Genomic DNA, 20,602 nt, shown 5'->3' with positions numbered 1-20,602 from the left:
TTTCAATGTTGCAGAGCTCTTTCTCATTACACCTCCTACTTGGCTTAGAGTCATAATTACAGATCACTACCTAGTGCGGAATGCTAATGCCTCATTTTTCTGTGTAATTGTCACCTATGGCGATTGGTCAAGTGTTCCCTGACATCTTAAAGCTAACGCAGGATGTCATCTGACATGTTGGCGAGCAATACGATACATTTATCATGGTATTGAAATAGGTAGGATAGATAGGACTCCCTGCTGAAGGCAAAGATGGTGAGATGAATGAAACAAGGGCATTATTTGAGACTTATTTATTTGACGGTGTCGGTGATCATAATATTCTCAGGTTCTCTATAGGTTAACTGATAGGGATGTGCAAGAATGAAGATGTCAGAATCTGTTGTTCATAGTTTTTCTCATTCCCACTAACTGTAGCATAAACCTTCCTTTATAAACTTATCAGATCACTTAATGGTTATTGGTGTACCATAACCTAAAAGAATTGCAGTGAGCAGCGTACGCCGTCACTTGAATAGCAATGAGATCTTTTCTATACGTTCAAATATAGGTGCTAGAGTTGTGTGGAGAGTGATAGCAAAGGAGGCTTAGGATTTAGAGGTATGCCAGGTTGAAAATAAATTTGAGATTTGACTGGTTTTTGAGACGTGGATTTTCATAATATTACAGACGTCATAGTACAGATTAATAACCCTTTATCAAAATCTCTTTGTTGTTGTGTTGCATTGGTTTGGAAATATTCAAGTTCTGTTAATAGACTAACAGTGGACTTTTCCATTTGCAGAATATATTGAATGACCAGCAGAGGCAGTGTTTCGGAAGAAAATTTCTCTGAGTTGCTGAGACCAAAAAGAAACGAAAAAAAAATGTTCAGCAGCCTTCGGCGTGATTTACCTATTTAAATGGTGAGTCAAACTATCAATATATCATTTTGCTAGTCCTTAAAAGAAGTTCATAGCATTTGACAGCTCTCAGCTCCTTTTACTGGGGTCTTACGCATGAATATTATTTGTCAAGTATAAAGCGATAAGGTAGGTGCTATGGGCATCATGATAGCTTTTTAAAGACGTTGATTGTCTACAAGGCTGACAATCCTATTTTACATACTCGTGCTAGCAATATGTCATCCGAGGAAATTAGTGTCTTTGAGGCTGGAATGAGGTGTCTTGTATTAGAGCAATTGACTTACTCTCTCATGGAGGGAAGCTAATTTAACCTTCCTCCCTTCACACTGAATGTGGGACTCTTATACTGAAGAAGGATTGCTCTTTAGGATACTCTGTGTTCTTCTACCTCCTGCCCTCTTTCAAAAGGTTAGCCCAATGCTTTCAATGTTGCAGAGCCCTTTCCCATTACACCTCCTACTTGGCTTGGAGTCATAATTACAGATCACTACCTAGTACGGAATTACTAATGCCTCATTGTTCTGTGTAATTGTCATCTATGGCGATTGGTCAAGTGTTCCCTGACATCTTAAAGCTAACGCAGGATGTCATCTGACATGTTGGCGAGCAATACGATACATTTATCATGGTATTGAAATAGGTAGGATAGACAGGACTCCCTGCTGAAGGCAAAGATGGTGAGATGAATGAAACAAGGGCATTATTTGAGACTAATTTGTTTGACGGTGTCGGTGATCATAATATTCTCAGGTTCTCTATAGGTTAACTGATAGGGATGTGCAAGAATGAAGATGTCAGAATCTGTTGTTCATAGTTTTTCTCATTCCCAGTAACTGTAGCATAATCCTTCCTCTATAAACTTATCAGATCATTTAATGGTTATTGGTGTACCATAACCTAAAAGAATTGCAGTGAGCAGCGTACGCTGTCACTTGAATAGCAATGAGATCTTTTCTATACGTTCAAATATAGGTGCTAGAGTTGTGTGGAGAGTGATAGCAAAGGAGGCTTAGGATTTAGTGGTATGCCAGGTTGAAAATACATTTGAGATTTGACTGGTTTTTGAGACGTGGATTTTCATAATATTACAGACGTCATAGTACAGATTAATAACCCTTTATCAAAATCTCTTTGTTGTTGTGTTGCATTGGTTTGGAAATATTCAAGTTCTGTTAATAGACTAACAGTGGACTTTTCCATTTGCAGAATATATTGAATGACCAGCAGAGGCAGTGTTTCAGAAGAAAATTTCTCTGAGTTGCTGAGACCAAAAAGAAACGAAAAAAAAATTCAGCAGCCTTCGGCGTGATTTACCTATTTAAATGGTGAGTCAAACTCTCAATTTATCATTTTGCTTGTCCTTAAAAGAAGTTCATAGCACTGGGGTCTTCCGCATGAATATTATTTGTCAAGAATAAAGCGATTACGATGGCGCTATGGGCATCATGTTCGCTTTTTAAAGACGTTGATTGTCTACAAGGCTGACAATCCTATTTTAAATACTCGTGCTAGCAATATGTCATCCGAGGAATTTAGTGTCCTTGAGGCTGGAATGAGGTGTCTTGTATTAGAGCAATTGACTTACTCTCTCATGGAGGGAAGCTAAACAATGCTTTCAATGTTGCAGAGCTCTTTCCCATTACACCTCCTACTTGGCTTAGAGTCAAATTACAGATCACTACCTAGTGCGGAATTGCTAATGCCTCATTTTTCTGTGTAATTGTCACCTATGGCGATTGGTCAAGTGTTCCCTGACATCTTAAAGCTAACGCAGGATGTCATCTGACATGTTGGCGAGCAATACGATACATTTATCATGGTATTGAAATAGGTAGGATAGACAGGACTCCCTGCTGAAGGCAAAGATGGTGAGATGAATGAAACAAGGGCATTATTTGAGACTTATTTATTTGACGGTGTCGGTGATCATAATATTCTCAGGTTCTCTATAGGTTAACTGATAGGGATGTGCAAGAATGAAGATGTCAGAATCTGTTGTTCATAGTTTTTCTCATTCCCACTAACTGTAGCATAAACCTTCCTTTATAAACTTATCAGATCACTTAATGGTTATTGGTGTACCATAACCTAAAAGAATTGCAGTGAGCAGCGTACGCCTTCACTTGAATAGCAATGAGATCTTTTCTATACGTTCAAATATAGGTGCTAGAGTTGTGTGGAGAGTGATAGCAAAGGAGGCTTAGGATTTAGAGGTATGCCAGGTTGAAAATAAATTTGAGATTTGACTGGTTTTTGAGACGTGGATTTTCATAATATTACAGACGTCATAGTACAGATTAATAACCCTTTATCAAAATCTCTTTGTTGTTGTGTTGCATTGGTTTGGAAATATTCAAGTTCTGTTAATAGACTAACAGTGGACTTTTCCATTTGCAGAATATATTGAATGACCAGCAGAGGCAGTGTTTCAGAAGAAAATTTCTCTGAGTTGCTGAGACCAAAAAGAAACGAAAAAAAAATGTTCAGCAGCCTTCGGCGTGATTTACCTATTTAAATGGTGAGTCAAACTATCAATATATCATTTTGCTAGTCCTTAAAAGAAGTTCATAGCATTTGACAGCTCTCAGCTCCTTTTACTGGGGTCTTACGCATGAATATTATTTGTCAAGTATAAAGCGATAAGGTAGGTGCTATGGGCATCATGATAGCTTTTTAAAGACGTTGATTGTCTACAAGGCTGACAATCCTATTTTACATACTCGTGCTAGCAATATGTCATCCGAGGAAATTAGTGTCTTTGAGGCTGGAATGAGGTGTCTTGTATTAGAGCAATTGACTTACTCTCTCATGGAGGGAAGCTAATTTAACCTTCCTCCCTTCACACTGAATGTGGGACTCTTATACTGAAGAAGGATTGCTCTTTAGGATACTCTGTGTTCTTCTACCTCCTGCCCTCTTTCAAAAGGTTAGCCCAATGCTTTCAATGTTGCAGAGCCCTTTCCCATTACACCTCCTACTTGGCTTGGAGTCATAATTACAGATCACTACCTAGTACGGAATTACTAATGCCTCATTGTTCTGTGTAATTGTCATCTATGGCGATTGGTCAAGTGTTCCCTGACATCTTAAAGCTAACGCAGGATGTCATCTGACATGTTGGCGAGCAATACGATACATTTATCATGGTATTGAAATAGGTAGGATAGACAGGACTCCCTGCTGAAGGCAAAGATGGTGAGATGAATGAAACAAGGGCATTATTTGAGACTAATTTGTTTGACGGTGTCGGTGATCATAATATTCTCAGGTTCTCTATAGGTTAACTGATAGGGATGTGCAAGAATGAAGATGTCAGAATCTGTTGTTCATAGTTTTTCTCATTCCCAGTAACTGTAGCATAATCCTTCCTCTATAAACTTATCAGATCATTTAATGGTTATTGGTGTACCATAACCTAAAAGAATTGCAGTGAGCAGCGTACGCTGTCACTTGAATAGCAATGAGATCTTTTCTATACGTTCAAATATAGGTGCTAGAGTTGTGTGGAGAGTGATAGCAAAGGAGGCTTAGGATTTAGTGGTATGCCAGGTTGAAAATACATTTGAGATTTGACTGGTTTTTGAGACGTGGATTTTCATAATATTACAGACGTCATAGTACAGATTAATAACCCTTTATCAAAATCTCTTTGTTGTTGTGTTGCATTGGTTTGGAAATATTCAAGTTCTGTTAATAGACTAACAGTGGACTTTTCCATTTGCAGAATATATTGAATGACCAGCAGAGGCAGTGTTTCAGAAGAAAATTTCTCTGAGTTGCTGAGACCAAAAAGAAACGAAAAAAAAATTCAGCAGCCTTCGGCGTGATTTACCTATTTAAATGGTGAGTCAAACTCTCAATTTATCATTTTGCTTGTCCTTAAAAGAAGTTCATAGCACTGGGGTCTTCCGCATGAATATTATTTGTCAAGAATAAAGCGATTACGATGGCGCTATGGGCATCATGTTCGCTTTTTAAAGACGTTGATTGTCTACAAGGCTGACAATCCTATTTTAAATACTCGTGCTAGCAATATGTCATCCGAGGAATTTAGTGTCCTTGAGGCTGGAATGAGGTGTCTTGTATTAGAGCAATTGACTTACTCTCTCATGGAGGGAAGCTAAACAATGCTTTCAATGTTGCAGAGCTCTTTCCCATTACACCTCCTACTTGGCTTAGAGTCAAATTACAGATCACTACCTAGTGCGGAATTGCTAATGCCTCATTTTTCTGTGTAATTGTCACCTATGGCGATTGGTCAAGTGTTCCCTGACATCTTAAAGCTAACGCAGGATGTCATCTGACATGTTGGCGAGCAATACGATACATTTATCATGGTATTGAAATAGGTAGGATAGACAGGACTCCCTGCTGAAGGCAAAGATGGTGAGATGAATGAAACAAGGGCATTATTTGAGACTTATTTATTTGACGGTGTCGGTGATCATAATATTCTCAGGTTCTCTATAGGTTAACTGATAGGGATGTGCAAGAATGAAGATGTCAGAATCTGTTGTTCATAGTTTTTCTCATTCCCACTAACTGTAGCATAAACCTTCCTTTATAAACTTATCAGATCACTTAATGGTTATTGGTGTACCATAACCTAAAAGAATTGCAGTGAGCAGCGTACGCCTTCACTTGAATAGCAATGAGATCTTTTCTATACGTTCAAATATAGGTGCTAGAGTTGTGTGGAGAGTGATAGCAAAGGAGGCTTAGGATTTAGAGGTATGCCAGGTTGAAAATAAATTTGAGATTTGACTGGTTTTTGAGACGTGGATTTTCATAATATTACAGACGTCATAGTACAGATTAATAACCCTTTATCAAAATCTCTTTGTTGTTGTGTTGCATTGGTTTGGAAATATTCAAGTTCTGTTAATAGACTAACAGTGGACTTTTCCATTTGCAGAATATATTGAATGACCAGCAGAGGCAGTGTTTCAGAAGAAAATTTCTCTGAGTTGCTGAGACCAAAAAGAAACGAAAAAAAAATGTTCAGCAGCCTTCGGCGTGATTTACCTATTTAAATGGTGAGTCAAACTCTCAATTTATCATTTTGCTAGTCCTTAAAAGAAGTTCATAGCATTTGACAGCTCTCAGCTCCTTTTACTGGGGTCTTACGCATGAATATCATTTGTCAAGTATAAAGCGATAAGGATGGTGCTATGGGCATCATGATAGCTTTTTAAAGACGTTGATTGTCTACAAGGCTGACAATCCTATTTTACATACTCGTGCTAGCAATATGTCATCCGAGGAAATTAGTGTCTTTGAGGCTGGAATGAGGTGTCTTGTATTAGAGCAATTGACTTACTCTCTCATGGAGGGAAGCTAATTTAACCTTCCTCCCTTCACACTGAATGTGGGACTCTTATACTGAAGAAGGATTGCTCTTTAGGATACTCTGTGTTCTTCTACCTACTGCCCTCTTTCAAAAGGGGAGCCCAATGCTTTCAATGTTGCAGAGCCCTTTCCCATTACACCTCCTACTTGGCTTGGAGTCATAATTACAGATCACTACCTAGTACGGAATTACTAATGCCTCATTGTTCTGTGTAATTGTCACCTATGGCGATTGGTCAAGTGTTCCCTGACATCTTAAAGCTAACGCAGGATGTCATCTGACATGTTGGCGAGCAATACGATACATTTATCATGGTATTGAAATAGGTAGGATAGACAGGACTCCCTGCTGAAGGCAAAGATAGTGAGATGAATGAAACAAGGGCATTATTTGAGACTAATTTGTTTGACGGTGTCGGTGATCATAATATTCTCAGGTTCTCTATAGGTTAACTGATAGGGATGTGCAAGAATGAAGATGTCAGAATCTGTTGTTCATAGTTTTTCTCATTCCCACTAACTGTAGCATAAACCTTCCTCTATAAACTTATCAGATCACTTAATGGTTATTGGTGTACCATAACCTAAAAGAATTGCAGTGAGCAGCGTACGCTGTCACTTGAATAGCAATGAGATCTTTTCTATACGTTCAAATATAGGTGCTAGAGTTGTGTGGAGAGTGATAGCAAAGGAGGCTTAGGATTTAGTGGTATGCCAGGTTGAAAATAAATTTGAGATTTGACTGGTTTTTGAGACGTGGATTTTCATAATATTACAGACGTCATAGTACAGATTAATAACCCTTTATCAAAATCTCTTTGTTGTTGTGTTGCATTGGTTTGGAAATATTCAAGTTCTGTTAATAGACTAACAGTGGACTTTTCCATTTGCAGAATATATTGAATGACCAGCAGAGGCAGTGTTTCAGAAGAAAATTTCTCTGAGTTGCTGAGACCAAAAAGAAACGAAAAAAAAGTTCAGCAGCCTTCGGCGTGATTTACCTATTTAAATGGTGAGTCAAACTCTCAATTTATCATTTTGCTTGTCCTTAAAAGAAGTTCATAGCACTGGGGTCTTCCGCATGAATATTATTTGTCAAGAATAAAGCGATAAGAATGGCGCTATGGGCATCATGATAGCTTTTTAAAGAGGTTGATTGTCTACAAGGCTGACAATCCTATTTTAAATACCGTGCTAGCAATATGTCATCCGAGGAAATTAGTATCTTTGAGGCTGGATTGAGGTGTCTTGTATTAGAGCAATTGACTTACTCTCTCATGGAGGGAAGCTAATTTAACCTTCCTCCCTTCACACTGAATGTGGGACTCTCATACTGAAGAAGAATTGCTCTTTAGGATACTCTGTGTTCTTGTACCTCCGGCCCTCTTTCAAAAGGGGAGCCCAATGCTTTCAATGTTGCAGAGCCCTTTCCCATTACACCTCCTATTTGGCTTTAAGTCATAATTACTGATCACTACCTACTGCGGAATTGCTAATGCCTCAATTTTCTGTGTAATTGTCACCAATGGCGATTGGTCAAGTGTTCCCTGACATCATAAAGCTACAGCAGGATGTCATCTGACATGAGGGCGAGCAATAGGATACATTTATCATGGTAGTGAATTGGGTAGTAGGATAGACAGGACTCCCACCTGAAGGCAAATATGGTGAGATGAATGAAGCAAGGGCATTATTTGAAACTTATTTGTTTGACGGTGTCGGAGATCATAATATTCTCAGGTGCTCTATAGGTTAACTGATAGGGATGTGCAAGAATGGAGACGTCAGAATCTGTTGTTCATAGTTTTTCTCATTCCCACTAACTGTAGCATAAACCTTCCTTCATAAACTTATCAGATCACTTAATGGTTATTGGTGTACCATAACCTAAAAGAATTGCTGTGAGCAGCCTACGCTGTCACTTGAATAGCAATGAGATCTTTTCTATACGTTCAAATATAGGTGCTAGAGTTGTGTGGAGAGTGATAGCAAAGGAGGTTTAGGATTTAGAGAGATGCTAGGTTGAAAATAAACTTGAGATTTGACTGGTTTTTGAGACGTGGATGTTCATAATATTATAGACGTCATAGTACAGATTAATAACCCTTTATCAAAATCTCTTTGTTGTTGTGTTGCATTGGTTTGGAAATATTCAAGTTCTGTTCATAGACTAACAGTGGACTTTTCCATTTGCAGAATATATTGAATGACCAGCAGAGGCAGTGTTTCAGAAGAAAATTCCTCTGAGTTGCTGAGACAAAAAAGAAACGAAAAAAAAGTTCAGCAGCCTTCGGCGTGATTTACCTATTTAAATGGTGAGTCAAACTCTCAATTTATCATTTTGCTTGTCCTTAAGAGAAGTTCATAGCACTGGGGTCTTCCGCATGAATATTATTTGTCAAGAATAAAGCGATAAGAATGGCGCTATGGGCATCATGACAGCTTTTTAAAGACGTTGATTGTCTACAAGGCTGACAATCCTATTTTAAATACCGTGCTAGCAATATGTCATCCGAGGAAATTAGTGTCTTTGAGGCTGGAATGAGGTGTCTTGTATTAGAGCAATTGACTTACTCTCTCATGGAGGGAAGCTAATTTAACCTTCCTCCTTTCACACTGAATGTGGGACTCTTATACTGAAGAAGGATTGCTCTTTAGGATACTCTGTGTTCTTGTACCTCCGGCCCTCTTTCAAAAGGGGAGCCCAATGCTTTCAATGTTGCAGAGCCCTTTCCCATTACACCTCCTATTTGGCTTTAAGTCATAATTACTGATCACTACCTACTGCGTAATTGCTAATGCCTCAATTTTCTGTGTAATTTTCACTGATGGCGATTGGTCAAGTGTTCCCTGACATCATAAAGCTACAGCAGGATGTCATCTGACATGAGGGCGAGCAATAGGATACATTTATCATGGTAGTGAAATGGGTAGTAGGATAGACAGGACTCCCAGCTGAAGGCAAATATGGTGAGATGAATGAAGCAAGGGCATTATTTGAAACTTATTTGTTTGACGGTGTCGGAGATCATAATATTCTCAGGTGCTCTATAGGTTAACTGATAGGGAAGTGCAAGAATGGAGACGTCAGAATCTGTTGTTCATAGTTTTTTTCATTCCCACTAACTGTAGCATAAACCTTCCTTCATAAACTTATCAGATCACTTAATGGTTATTGGTGTACCATAACCTAAAAGAATTGCTGTGAGCAGCCTACGCTGTCACTTGAATAGCAATGAGATCTTTTCTATACGTTCAAATATAGGTGCTAGAGTTGTGTGGAGAGTGATAGCAAAGGAGGCTTAGGATTTAGACAGATGCTAGGTTGAAAATAAATTTGAGATTTGACTGGTTTTTGAGACGTGGATGTTCATAATATTATAGACGTCATAGTACAGATTAATAACCCTTTATCAAAATCTCTTTGTTGTTGTGTTGCATTGGTTTGGAAATATTCAAGTTCTGTTCATAGACTAACAGTCGACTTTTCCATTTGCAGAATATATTGAATGACCAGCAGAGGCAGTGTTTCAGAAGAAAATTTCTCTGAGTTGCTGAGACCAAAAAGAAACGGAAAAAAAAGTTCAGCAGCCTTCGGCGTGATTTACCTATTTAAATGGTGAGTCAAACTCTCAATTTATCATTTTGCTTGTCCTTAAAAGAAGTTCATAGCACTGGGGTCTTCCGCATGAATATTATTTGTCAAGAAGAAAGCGATAGGGATGGCGCTATGGGCATCATGATAGCTATTTAAAGACGTTGATTGCCTACGAGGCTGACAATCCTATTTTAAATACTCGTGCTATCAATATGTCATCCGAGGAAATTAGTGTCTTTGAGGCTGGAATTAGGTGTCTTGTATTAGAGCAATTGACTTACTCTCTCATGGAGGGAAGCTAATTTACCCATCCTCCCTTCACACTGAATGTGGGACTCTTATACTGAAGAAGGATTGCTCTTTAGGATACTCTGTGTTCTTGTACCTCCGGCCCTCTTTCAAAAGGGGAGCCCAATGCTTTCAATGTTGCAGAGCCCTTTCCCATTACACCTCCTATTTGGCTTTAAGTCATAATTACTGATCACTACCTACTGCGGAATTGCTAATGCCTCAATTTTCTGTGTAATTGTCACCAATGGCAATTGGTCAAGTGTTCCCTGACATCATAAAGCTACAGCAGGATGTCATCTGACATGAGGGCGAGCAATAGGATACATTTATCATGGTAGTGAAATGGGTAGTAGGATAGACAGGACTCCCAGCTGAAGGCAAATATGGTGAGATGAATGAAGCAAGGGCATTATTTGAAACTTATTTGTTTGACGGTGTCGGAGATCATAATATTCTCAGGTGCTCTATAGGTTAACTGATAGGGAAGTGCAAGAATGGAGACGTCAGAATCTGTTGTTCATAGTTTTTTTCATTCCCACTAACTGTAGCATAAACCTTCCTTCATAAACTTATCAGATCACTTAATGGTTATTGGTGTACCATAACCTAAAAGAATTGCTGTGAGCAGCCTACGCTGTCACTTGAATAGCAATAAGATCTTTTCTATACGTTCAAATATAGGTGCTAGAGTTGTGTGGAGAGTGATAGCAAAGGAGGCTTAGGATTTAGAGAGATGCTAGGTTGAAAATAAATTTGAGATTTGACTGGTTTTTGAGACGTGGATGTTCATAATATTATAGACGTCATAGTACAGATTAATAACCCTTTATCAAAATCTCTTTGTTGTTGTGTTGCATTGGTTTGGAAATATTCAAGTTCTGTTCATAGACTAACAGTGGACTTTTCCATTTGCAGAATATATTGAATGACCAGCAGAGGCAGTGTTTCAGAAGAAAATTTCTCTGAGTTGCTGAGACCAAAAAGAAACGAAAAAAAAGTTCAGCAGCCTTCGGCGTGATTTACCTATTTAAATGGTGCGTCAAACTCTCAATTTATCATTTTGCTTGTCCTTAAAAGAAGTTCATAGCACTGGGGTCTTCCGCATGAATATTATTTGTCAAGAATAAAGCGATAAGAATGGCGCTATGGGCATCATGATAGCTTTTTAAAGACGTTGATTGTCTACAAGGCTGACAATCCTATTTTAAATACCGTGCTAGCAATATGTCATCCGAGGAAATTAGTATCTTTGAGGCTGGATTGAGGTGTCTTGTATTAGAGCAATTGACTTACTCTCTCATGGAGGGAAGCTAATTTAACCTTCCTCCCTTCACACTGAATGTGGGACTCGCATACTGAAGAAGGATTGCTCTTTAGGATACTCTGTGTTCTTGTATCTCCGGCCCTCTTTCAAAAGGGGAGCCCAATGCTTTCAATGTTGCAGAGCCCTTTCCCATTACACCTCCTATTTGGCTTTAAGTCATAATTACTGATCACTACCTACTGCGGAATTGCTAATGCCTCAATTTTCTGTGTAATTTTCACTGATGGCGATTGGTCAAGTGTTCCCTGACATCATAAAGCTACAGCAGGATGTCATCTGACATGAGGGCGAGCAATAGGATACATTTATCATGGTAGTGAAATGGGTAGTAGGATAGACAGGACTCCCAGCTGAAGGCAAATATGGTGAGATGAATGAAGCAAGGGCATTATTTGAAACTTATTTGTTTGACGGTGTCGGAGATCATAATATACTCAGGTGCTCTATAGGTTAACTGATAGGGAAGTGCAAGAATGGAGACGTCAGAATCTGTTGTTCATAGTTTTTCTCATTCCCACTAACTGTAGCATAAACCTTCCTCCATAAATTTATCAGATCACTTAATGGTTATTGGTGTACCATAACCTAAAAGAATTGCAGTGAGCAGCGTACGCTGTCACTTGAATAGCAATGAGATCTTTTCTATACGTTCAAATATAGGTGCTAGAGTTGTGTGGAGAGTGATAGCAAAGGAGGCATAGGATTTAGAGGTATGCCAGGTTGAAAATAAATTTGAGATTTTACTGGTTTTTGAGACGTGGATTTTCATAATATTACAGACGTCATAGTACAGATTAATAACCCTTTATCAAAATCTCTTTGTTGTTGTGTTGCATTGGTTTGGAAATATTCAAGTTCTGTTCATAGACTAACAGTGGACTTTTCCATTTGCAGAATATATTGAATGACCAGCAGAGGCAGTGTTTCAGAAGAAAATTTCTCTGAGTTGCTGAGACCAAAAAGAAACGAAAAAAAAGTTCAGCAGCCTTCGGCGTGATTTACCTATTTAAATGGTGCGTCAAACTCTCAATTTATCATTTTGCTTGTCCTTAAAAGAAGTTCATAGCACTGGGGTCTTCCGCATGAATATTATTTGTCAAGAATAAAGCGATAAGAATGGCGCTATGGGCATCATGATAGCTTTTTAAAGACGTTGATTGTCTACAAGGCTGACAATCCTATTTTAAATACCGTGCTAGCAATATGTCATCCGAGGAAATTAGTATCTTTGAGGCTGGATTGAGGTGTCTTGTATTAGAGCAATTGACTTACTCTCTCATGGAGGGAAGCTAATTTAACCTTCCTCCCTTCACACTGAATGTGGGACTCGCATACTGAAGAAGGATTGCTCTTTAGGATACTCTGTGTTCTTGTATCTCCGGCCCTCTTTCAAAAGGGGAGCCCAATGCTTTCAATGTTGCAGAGCCCTTTCCCATTACACCTCCTATTTGGCTTTAAGTCATAATTACTGATCACTACCTACTGCGGAATTGCTAATGCCTCAATTTTCTGTGTAATTTTCACTGATGGCGATTGGTCAAGTGTTCCCTGACATCATAAAGCTACAGCAGGATGTCATCTGACATGAGGGCGAGCAATAGGATACATTTATCATGGTAGTGAAATGGGTAGTAGGATAGACAGGACTCCCAGCTGAAGGCAAATATGGTGAGATGAATGAAGCAAGGGCATTATTTGAAACTTATTTGTTTGACGGTGTCGGAGATCATAATATACTCAGGTGCTCTATAGGTTAACTGATAGGGAAGTGCAAGAATGGAGACGTCAGAATCTGTTGTTCATAGTTTTTCTCATTCCCACTAACTGTAGCATAAACCTTCCTCCATAAATTTATCAGATCACTTAATGGTTATTGGTGTACCATAACCTAAAAGAATTGCAGTGAGCAGCGTACGCTGTCACTTGAATAGCAATGAGATCTTTTCTATACGTTCAAATATAGGTGCTAGAGTTGTGTGGAGAGTGATAGCAAAGGAGGCATAGGATTTAGAGGTATGCCAGGTTGAAAATAAATTTGAGATTTTACTGGTTTTTGAGACGTGGATTTTCATAATATTACAGACGTCATAGTACAGATTAATAACCCTTTATCAAAATCTCTTTGTTGTTGTGTTGCATTGGTTTGGAAATATTCAAGTTCTGTTCATAGACTAACAGTCGACTTTTCCATTTGCAGAATATATTGAATGACCAGCAGAGGCAGTGTTTCAGAAGAAAATTTCTCTGAGTTGCTGAGACCAAAAAGAAACGAAAAAAAAAGTTCAGCAGCCTTCGGCGTGATTTACCTATTTAAATGGTGAGTCAAACTCTCAATTTATCATTTTGCTTGTCCTTAAAAGAAGTTCATAGCACTGGGGTCTTCCGCATTAATATTATTTGTCAAGAAGAAAGCGATAGGGATGGCGCTATGGGCATCATGATAGCTATTTAAAGACGTTGATTGCCTACGAGGCTGACAATCCTATTTTAAATACTCGTGCTATCAATATGTCATCCGAGGAAATTAGTGTCTTTGAGGCTGGAATTAGGTGTCTTGTATTAGAGCAATTGACTTACTCTCTCATGGAGGGAAGCTAATTTACCCTTCCTCCGTTCACACTGAATGTGGGACTCTTATACTGAAGAAGGATTGCTCTTTAGGATACTCTGTGTTCTTGTACCTCCGGCCCTCTTTCAAAAGGGGAGCCCAATGCTTTCAATGTTGCAGAGCCCTTTCCCATTACACCTCCTATTTGGCTTTAAGTCATAATTACTGATCACTACCTACTGCGGAATTGCTAATGCCTCAATTTTCTGTGTAATTGTCACCAATGGCAATTGGTCAAGTGTTCCCTGACATCATAAAGCTACAGCAGGATGTCATCTGACATGAGGGCGAGAAATAGGATACATTTATCATGGTAGTGAAATGGGTAGTAGGATAGACAGGACTCCCAGCTGAAGGCAAATATGGTGAGATGAATGAAGCAAGGGCATTATTTGAAACGTATTTGTTTGACGGTGTCGGAGATCATAATATTCTCAGGTGCTCTATAGGTTAACTGATAGGGATGTGCAAGAATGGAGACGTCAGAATCTGTTGTTCATAGTTTTTCTCATTCCCACTAACTGTAGCATAAACCTTCCTTCATAAACTTATCAGATCACTTAATTGTTATTGGTGTACCATAACCTAAAAGAATTGCTGTGAGCAGCCTACGCTGTCACTTGAATAGCAATGAGACCTTTTCTATACGTTCAAATATAGGTGCTAGAGTTGTGTGGAGAGTGATAGCAAAGGAGGCTTAGGATTTAGAGAGATGCTAGGTTGAAAATAAACTTGAGATTTGACTGGTTTTTGAGACGTGGATGTTCATAATATTATAGACGTCATAGTACAGATTAATAACCCTTTATCAAAATCTCTTTGTTGTTGTGTTGCATTGGTTTGGAAATATTCAAGTTCTGTTCATAGACTAACAGTGGACTTTTCCATTTGCAGAATATATTGAATGACCAGCAGAGGCAGTGTTTCAGAAGAAAATTTCTCTGAGTTGCTGAGACCAAAAAGAAACGAAAAAAAAGTTCAGCAGCCTTCGGGTGATTTACCTATTTAAATGGTGAGTCAAACTCTCAATTTATCATTTTGCTTGTCCTTAAAAGAAGTTCATAGCACTGGGGTCTTCCGCATGAATATTATTTGTCAAGAATAAAGCGATAAGAATGGCGCTATGGGCATCATGATAGCTTTTTAAAGAGGTTGATTGTCTACAAGGCTGACAATCCTATTTTAAATACCGTGCTAGCAATATGTCATCCGAGGAAATTAGTATCTTTGAGGCTGGATTGAGGTGTCTTGTATTAGAGCAATTGACTTACTCTCTCATGGAGGGAAGCTAATTTAACCTTCCTCCCTTCACACTGAATGTGGGACTCTCATACTGAAGAAGAATTGCTCTTTAGGATACTCTGTGTTCTTGTACCTCCGGCCCTCTTTCAAAAGGGGAGCCCAATGCTTTCAATGTTGCAGAGCCCTTTCCCATTACACCTCCTATTTGGCTTTAAGTCATAATTACTGATCACTACCTACTGCGGAATTGCTAATGCCTCAATTTTCTGTGTAATTGTCACCAATGGCGATTGGTCAAGTGTTCCCTGACATCATAAAGCTACAGCAGGATGTCATCTGACATGAGGGCGAGCAATAGGATACATTTATCATGGTAGTGAATTGGGTAGTAGGATAGACAGGACTCCCACCTGAAGGCAAATATGGTGAGATGAATGAAGCAAGGGCATTATTTGAAACTTATTTGTTTGACGGTGTCGGAGATCATAATATTCTCAGGTGCTCTATAGGTTAACTGATAGGGATGTGCAAGAATGGAGACGTCAGAATCTGTTGTTCATAGTTTTTATCATTCCCACTAACTGTAGCATAAACCTTCCTTCATAAACTTATCAGATCACTTAATGGTTATTGGTGTACCATAACCTAAAAGAATTGCTGTGAGCAGCCTACGCTGTCACTTGAATAGCAATGAGATCTTTTCTATACGTTCAAATATAGGTGCTAGAGTTGTGTGGAGAGTGATAGCAAAGGAGGTTTAGGATTTAGAGAGATGCTAGGTTGAAAATAAACTTGAGATTTGACTGGTTTTTGAGACGTGGATGTTCATAATATTATAGACGTCATAGTACAGATTAATAACCCTTTATCAAAATCTCTTTGTTGTTGTGTTGCATTGGTTTGGAAATATTCAAGTTCTGTTCATAGACTAACAGTGGACTTTTCCATTTGCAGAATATATTGAATGACCAGCAGAGGCAGTGTTTCAGAAGAAAATTCCTCTGAGTTGCTGAGACAAAAAAGAAACGAAAAAAAAGTTCAGCAGCCTTCGGCGTGATTTACCTATTTAAATGGTGAGTCAAACTCTCAATTTATCATTTTGCTTGTCCTTAAGAGAAGTTCATAGCACTGGGGTCTTCCGCATGAATATTATTTGTCAAGAATAAAGCGATAAGAATGGCGCTATGGGCATCATGACAGCTTTTTAAAGACGTTGATTGTCTACAAGGCTGACAATCCTATTTTAAATACCGTGCTAGCAATATGTCATCCGAGGAAATTAGTGTCTTTGAGGCTGGAATGAGGTGTCTTGTATTAGAGCAATTGACTTACTCTCTCATGGAGGGAAGCTAATTTAACCTTCCTCCTTTCACACTGAATGTGGGACTCTTATACTGAAGAAGGATTGCTCTTTAGGATACTCTGTGTTCTTGTACCTCCGGCCCTCTTTCAAAAGGGGAGCCCAATGCTTTCAATGTTGCAGAGCCCTTTCCCATTACACCTCCTATTTGGCTTTAAGTCATAATTACTGATCACTACCTACTGCGGAATTGCTAATGCCTCAATTTTCTGTGTACTTTTCACTGATGGCGCTTGGTCAAGTGTTCCCTGACATCATAAAGCTACAGCAGGATGTCATCTGACATGAGGGCGAGCAATAGGATACATTTATCATGGTAGTGAAATGGGTAGTAGGATAGACAGGACTCCCAGCTGAAGGCAAATATGGTGAGATGAATGAAGCAAGGGCATTATTGGCATTATTTGAAACTTATTTGTTTGACGGTGTCGGAGACCATAATATTCTCAGGTGCTCTATAGGTTAACTGATAGGGATGTGCAAGAATGGAGACGTCAGAATCTGTTGTTCATAGTTTTTCTCATTCCCACTAACTGTAGCATAAACCTTCCTTCATAAACTTATCAGATCACTTAATGGTTATTGGTGTACCATAACCTAAAAGAATTGCTGTGAGCAGCCTACGCTGTCACTTGAATAGCAATGAGATCTTTTCTATACGTTCAAATATAGGTGCTAGAGTTGTGTGGAGAGTGATAGCAAAGGAGGCTTAGGATTTAGAGAGATGCTAGGTTGAAAATAAATTTGAGATTTGACTGGTTTTTGAGACGTGGATGTTCATAATATTATAGACGTCATAGTACGGATTAATAACCCTTTATCAAAATCTCTTTGTTGTTGTGTTGCATTGGTTTGGAAATATTCAAGTTCTGTTCATAGACTAACAGTGGACTTTTCCATTTGCAGAATATATTGAATGACCAGCAGAGGCAGTGTTTCAGAAGAAAATGTCTCTGACTTGCTGAGACCAAAAAGAAACGAAAAAAAAGTTCAGCAGCCTTCGGCGTGATTTACCTATTTAAATGGTGAGTCAAACTCTCAATTTATCATTTTGCTTGTCCTTAAAAGAAGTTCATAGCACTGGGGTCTTCCGCATGAATATTATTTGTCAAGAATAAAGCGATAAGAATGGTGCTATGGGCATCATGATAGCTTTTTAAAGACGTTGATTGTCTACAAGGCTGACAATCCTATTTTAAATACCGTGCTAGCAATATGTCATCCGAGGAAATTAGTGTCTTTGAGGCTGGACTGAGGTGTCTTGTATTAGAGCAATTGACTTACTCTCTCATGGAGGGAAGCTAATTTAACCTTCCTCCCTTCACACTGAATGTGGGACTCTTATACTGAAGAAGGATTGCTCTTTAGGATACTCTGTGTTCTTGTACCTCCGGCCCTCTTTCAAAAGGGGAGCCCAATGCTTTCAATGTTGCAGAGCCCTTTCCCATTACACCTCCTATTTGGCTTTAAGTCATAATTACTGATCACTACCTACTGCGGAATTGCTAATGCCTCAATTTTCTGTGTAATTGTCGCCAATGGCGATTGGTCAAGTGTTCCCTGACATCATAAAGCTACAGCAGGATGTCATCTGACATGAGGGCGAGCAATAGGATACATTTATCATGGTAGTGAAATGGGTAGTAGGATAGACAGGACTCCCAGCTGAAGGCAAATATGGTGAGATGAATGAAGCAAGGGCATTATTTGAAACTTATTTGTTTGACGGTGTCGGAGATCATAATATTCTCAGGTGCTCTATAGGTTAACTGATAGGGATGTGCAAGAATGGAGACGTCAGAATCTGTTGTTCATAGTTTTTCTCATTCCCACTAACTGTAGCATAAACCTTCCTTCATAAACTTATCAGATCACTTAATGGTTATTGGTGTACCATAACCTAAAATAATTGCTGTGAGCAGCCTACGCTGTCACTTGAATAGCAATGAGATCTTTTCTATACGTTCAAATATAGGTGCTAGAGTTGTGTGGAGAGTGATAGCAAAGGAGGCTTAGGATTTAGATAGATGCTAGGTTGAAAATAAATTTGAGATTTGACTGGTTTTTGAGACGTGGATGTTCATAATATTATAGACGTCATAGTACAGATTAATAACCCTTTATCAAAATCTCTTTGTTGTTGTGTTGCATTGGTTTGGAAATATTCAAGTTCTGTTCATAGACTAACAGTGGACTTTTCCATTTGCAGAATATATTGAATGACCAGCAGAGGCAGTGTTTCAGAAGAAAATTTCTCTGAGTTGCTGAGACCAAAAAGAAACGAAAAAAAAGTTCAGCAGCCTTCGGCGTGATTTACCTATTTAAATGGTGAGTCAAACTCTCAATTTATCATTTTGCTTGTCCTTAAAAGAAGTTCATAGCACTGGGGTCTTCCGCATGAATATTATTTGTCAAGAATAAAGCGATAAGAATGGCGCTATGGGCATCATGATAGCTTTTTAAAGACGTTGATTGTCTACAAGGCTGACAATCCTATTTTAAATACCGTGCTAGCAATATGTCATCCGAGGAAATTAGTGTCTTTGAGGCTGGATTGAGGTGTCTTGTATTAGAGCAATTGACTTACTCTCTCATGGAGGGAAGCTAATTTAACCTTCCTCCCTTCACACTGAATGTGGGACTCTTATACTGAAGAAGGATTGCTCTTTAGGATACTCTGTGTTCTTGTACCTCCGGCCCTCTTTCAAAAGGGGAGCCCAATGCTTTCAATGTTGCAGAGCCCTTTCCCATTACACCTCCTATTTGGCTTTAAGTCATAATTACTGATCACTACCTACTGCGGAATTGCTAATGCCTCAATTTTCTGTGTAATTGTCACCAATGGCGATTGGTCAAGTGTTCCCTGACATCATAAAGCTACAGCAGGATGTCATCTGACATGAGGGCGAGCAATAGGATACATTTATCATGGTAGTGAAATGGGTAGTAGGATAGACAGGACTCCCAGCTGAAGGCAAATATGGTGAGATGAATGAAGCAAGGGCATTATTTGAAACTTATTTGTTTGACGGTGTCGGAGATCATAATATTCTCAGGTGCTCTATAGGTTAACTGATAGGGATGTGCAAGAATGGAGATGTCAGAATCTGTTGTTCATAGTTTTTCTCATTCCCACTAACTGTAGCATAAACCTTCCTTCATAAACTTATCAGATCACTTAATGGTTATTGGTGTACCATAACCTAAAAGAATTGCTGTGAGCAGCCTACGCTGTCACTTGAATAGCAATGAGATCTTTTCTATACGTTCAAATATAGGTGCTAGAGTTGTGTGGAGAGTGATAGCAAAGGAGGCTTAGGATTTAGAGAGATGCTAGGTTGAAAATAAATTTGAGATTTGACTGTTTTTTGAGACGTGGATGTTCATAATATTATAGACGTCATAGTACAGATTAATAACCCTTTATCAAAATCTCTTTGTTGTTGTGTTGCATTGGTTTGGAAATATTCAAGTTCTGTTCATAGACTAACAGTGGACTTTTCCATTTGCAGAATATATTGAATGACCAGCAGAGGCAGTGTTTCAGAAGAAAATGTCTCTGAGTTGCTGAGACCAAAAAGAAACGAAAAAAAGTTCAGCAGCCTTCGGCATGATTTACCTATTTAAATGGTGCGTCAAACTCTCAATTTATCATTTTGCTTGTCCTTAAAAGAAGTTCATAGCACTGGGGTCTTCCGCATGAATATTATTTGTCAAGAATAAAGCGATAAGAATGGCGCTATGGGCATCATGATAGCTTTTTAAAGACGTTGATTGTCTACAAGGCTGAGAATCCTATTTTAAATACCGTGCTAGCAATATGTCATCCGAGGAAATTAGTATCTTTGAGGCTGGTTTGAGGTGTCTTGTATTAGAGCAATTGACTTACTCTCTCATGGAGGGAAGCTAATTTAACCTTCCTCCC

The 20,602-nt window shown here is 38.8% G+C and overlaps 1 long non-coding RNA gene across 2 annotated transcripts in view; it reads left to right on the top strand.

The window, feature by feature from the left end:
* The window catches only part of LOC144799797 (uncharacterized), an 861,044-nt gene extending 852,512 nt beyond the window's left edge, over positions 1–8,532 (top strand). For both annotated transcript variants that reach the window (XR_013603875.1, XR_013603876.1), the window contains exon 3: positions 8,451–8,532. This is a non-coding gene — a long non-coding RNA (uncharacterized LOC144799797). The remainder of the gene's footprint in view (positions 1–8,450) is intronic.
* Positions 8,533–20,602: the final 12,070 nt, after the last annotated feature.

Source organism: Lissotriton helveticus, chromosome 12 (assembly GCF_964261635.1).
Source record: "Lissotriton helveticus chromosome 12, aLisHel1.1, whole genome shotgun sequence".
NCBI lineage: Eukaryota > Metazoa > Chordata > Amphibia > Caudata > Salamandridae > Lissotriton > Lissotriton helveticus.
Note: the sequence above shows the minus strand (reverse complement) of the source record. Positions and strands in the feature narration are given on the sequence as shown.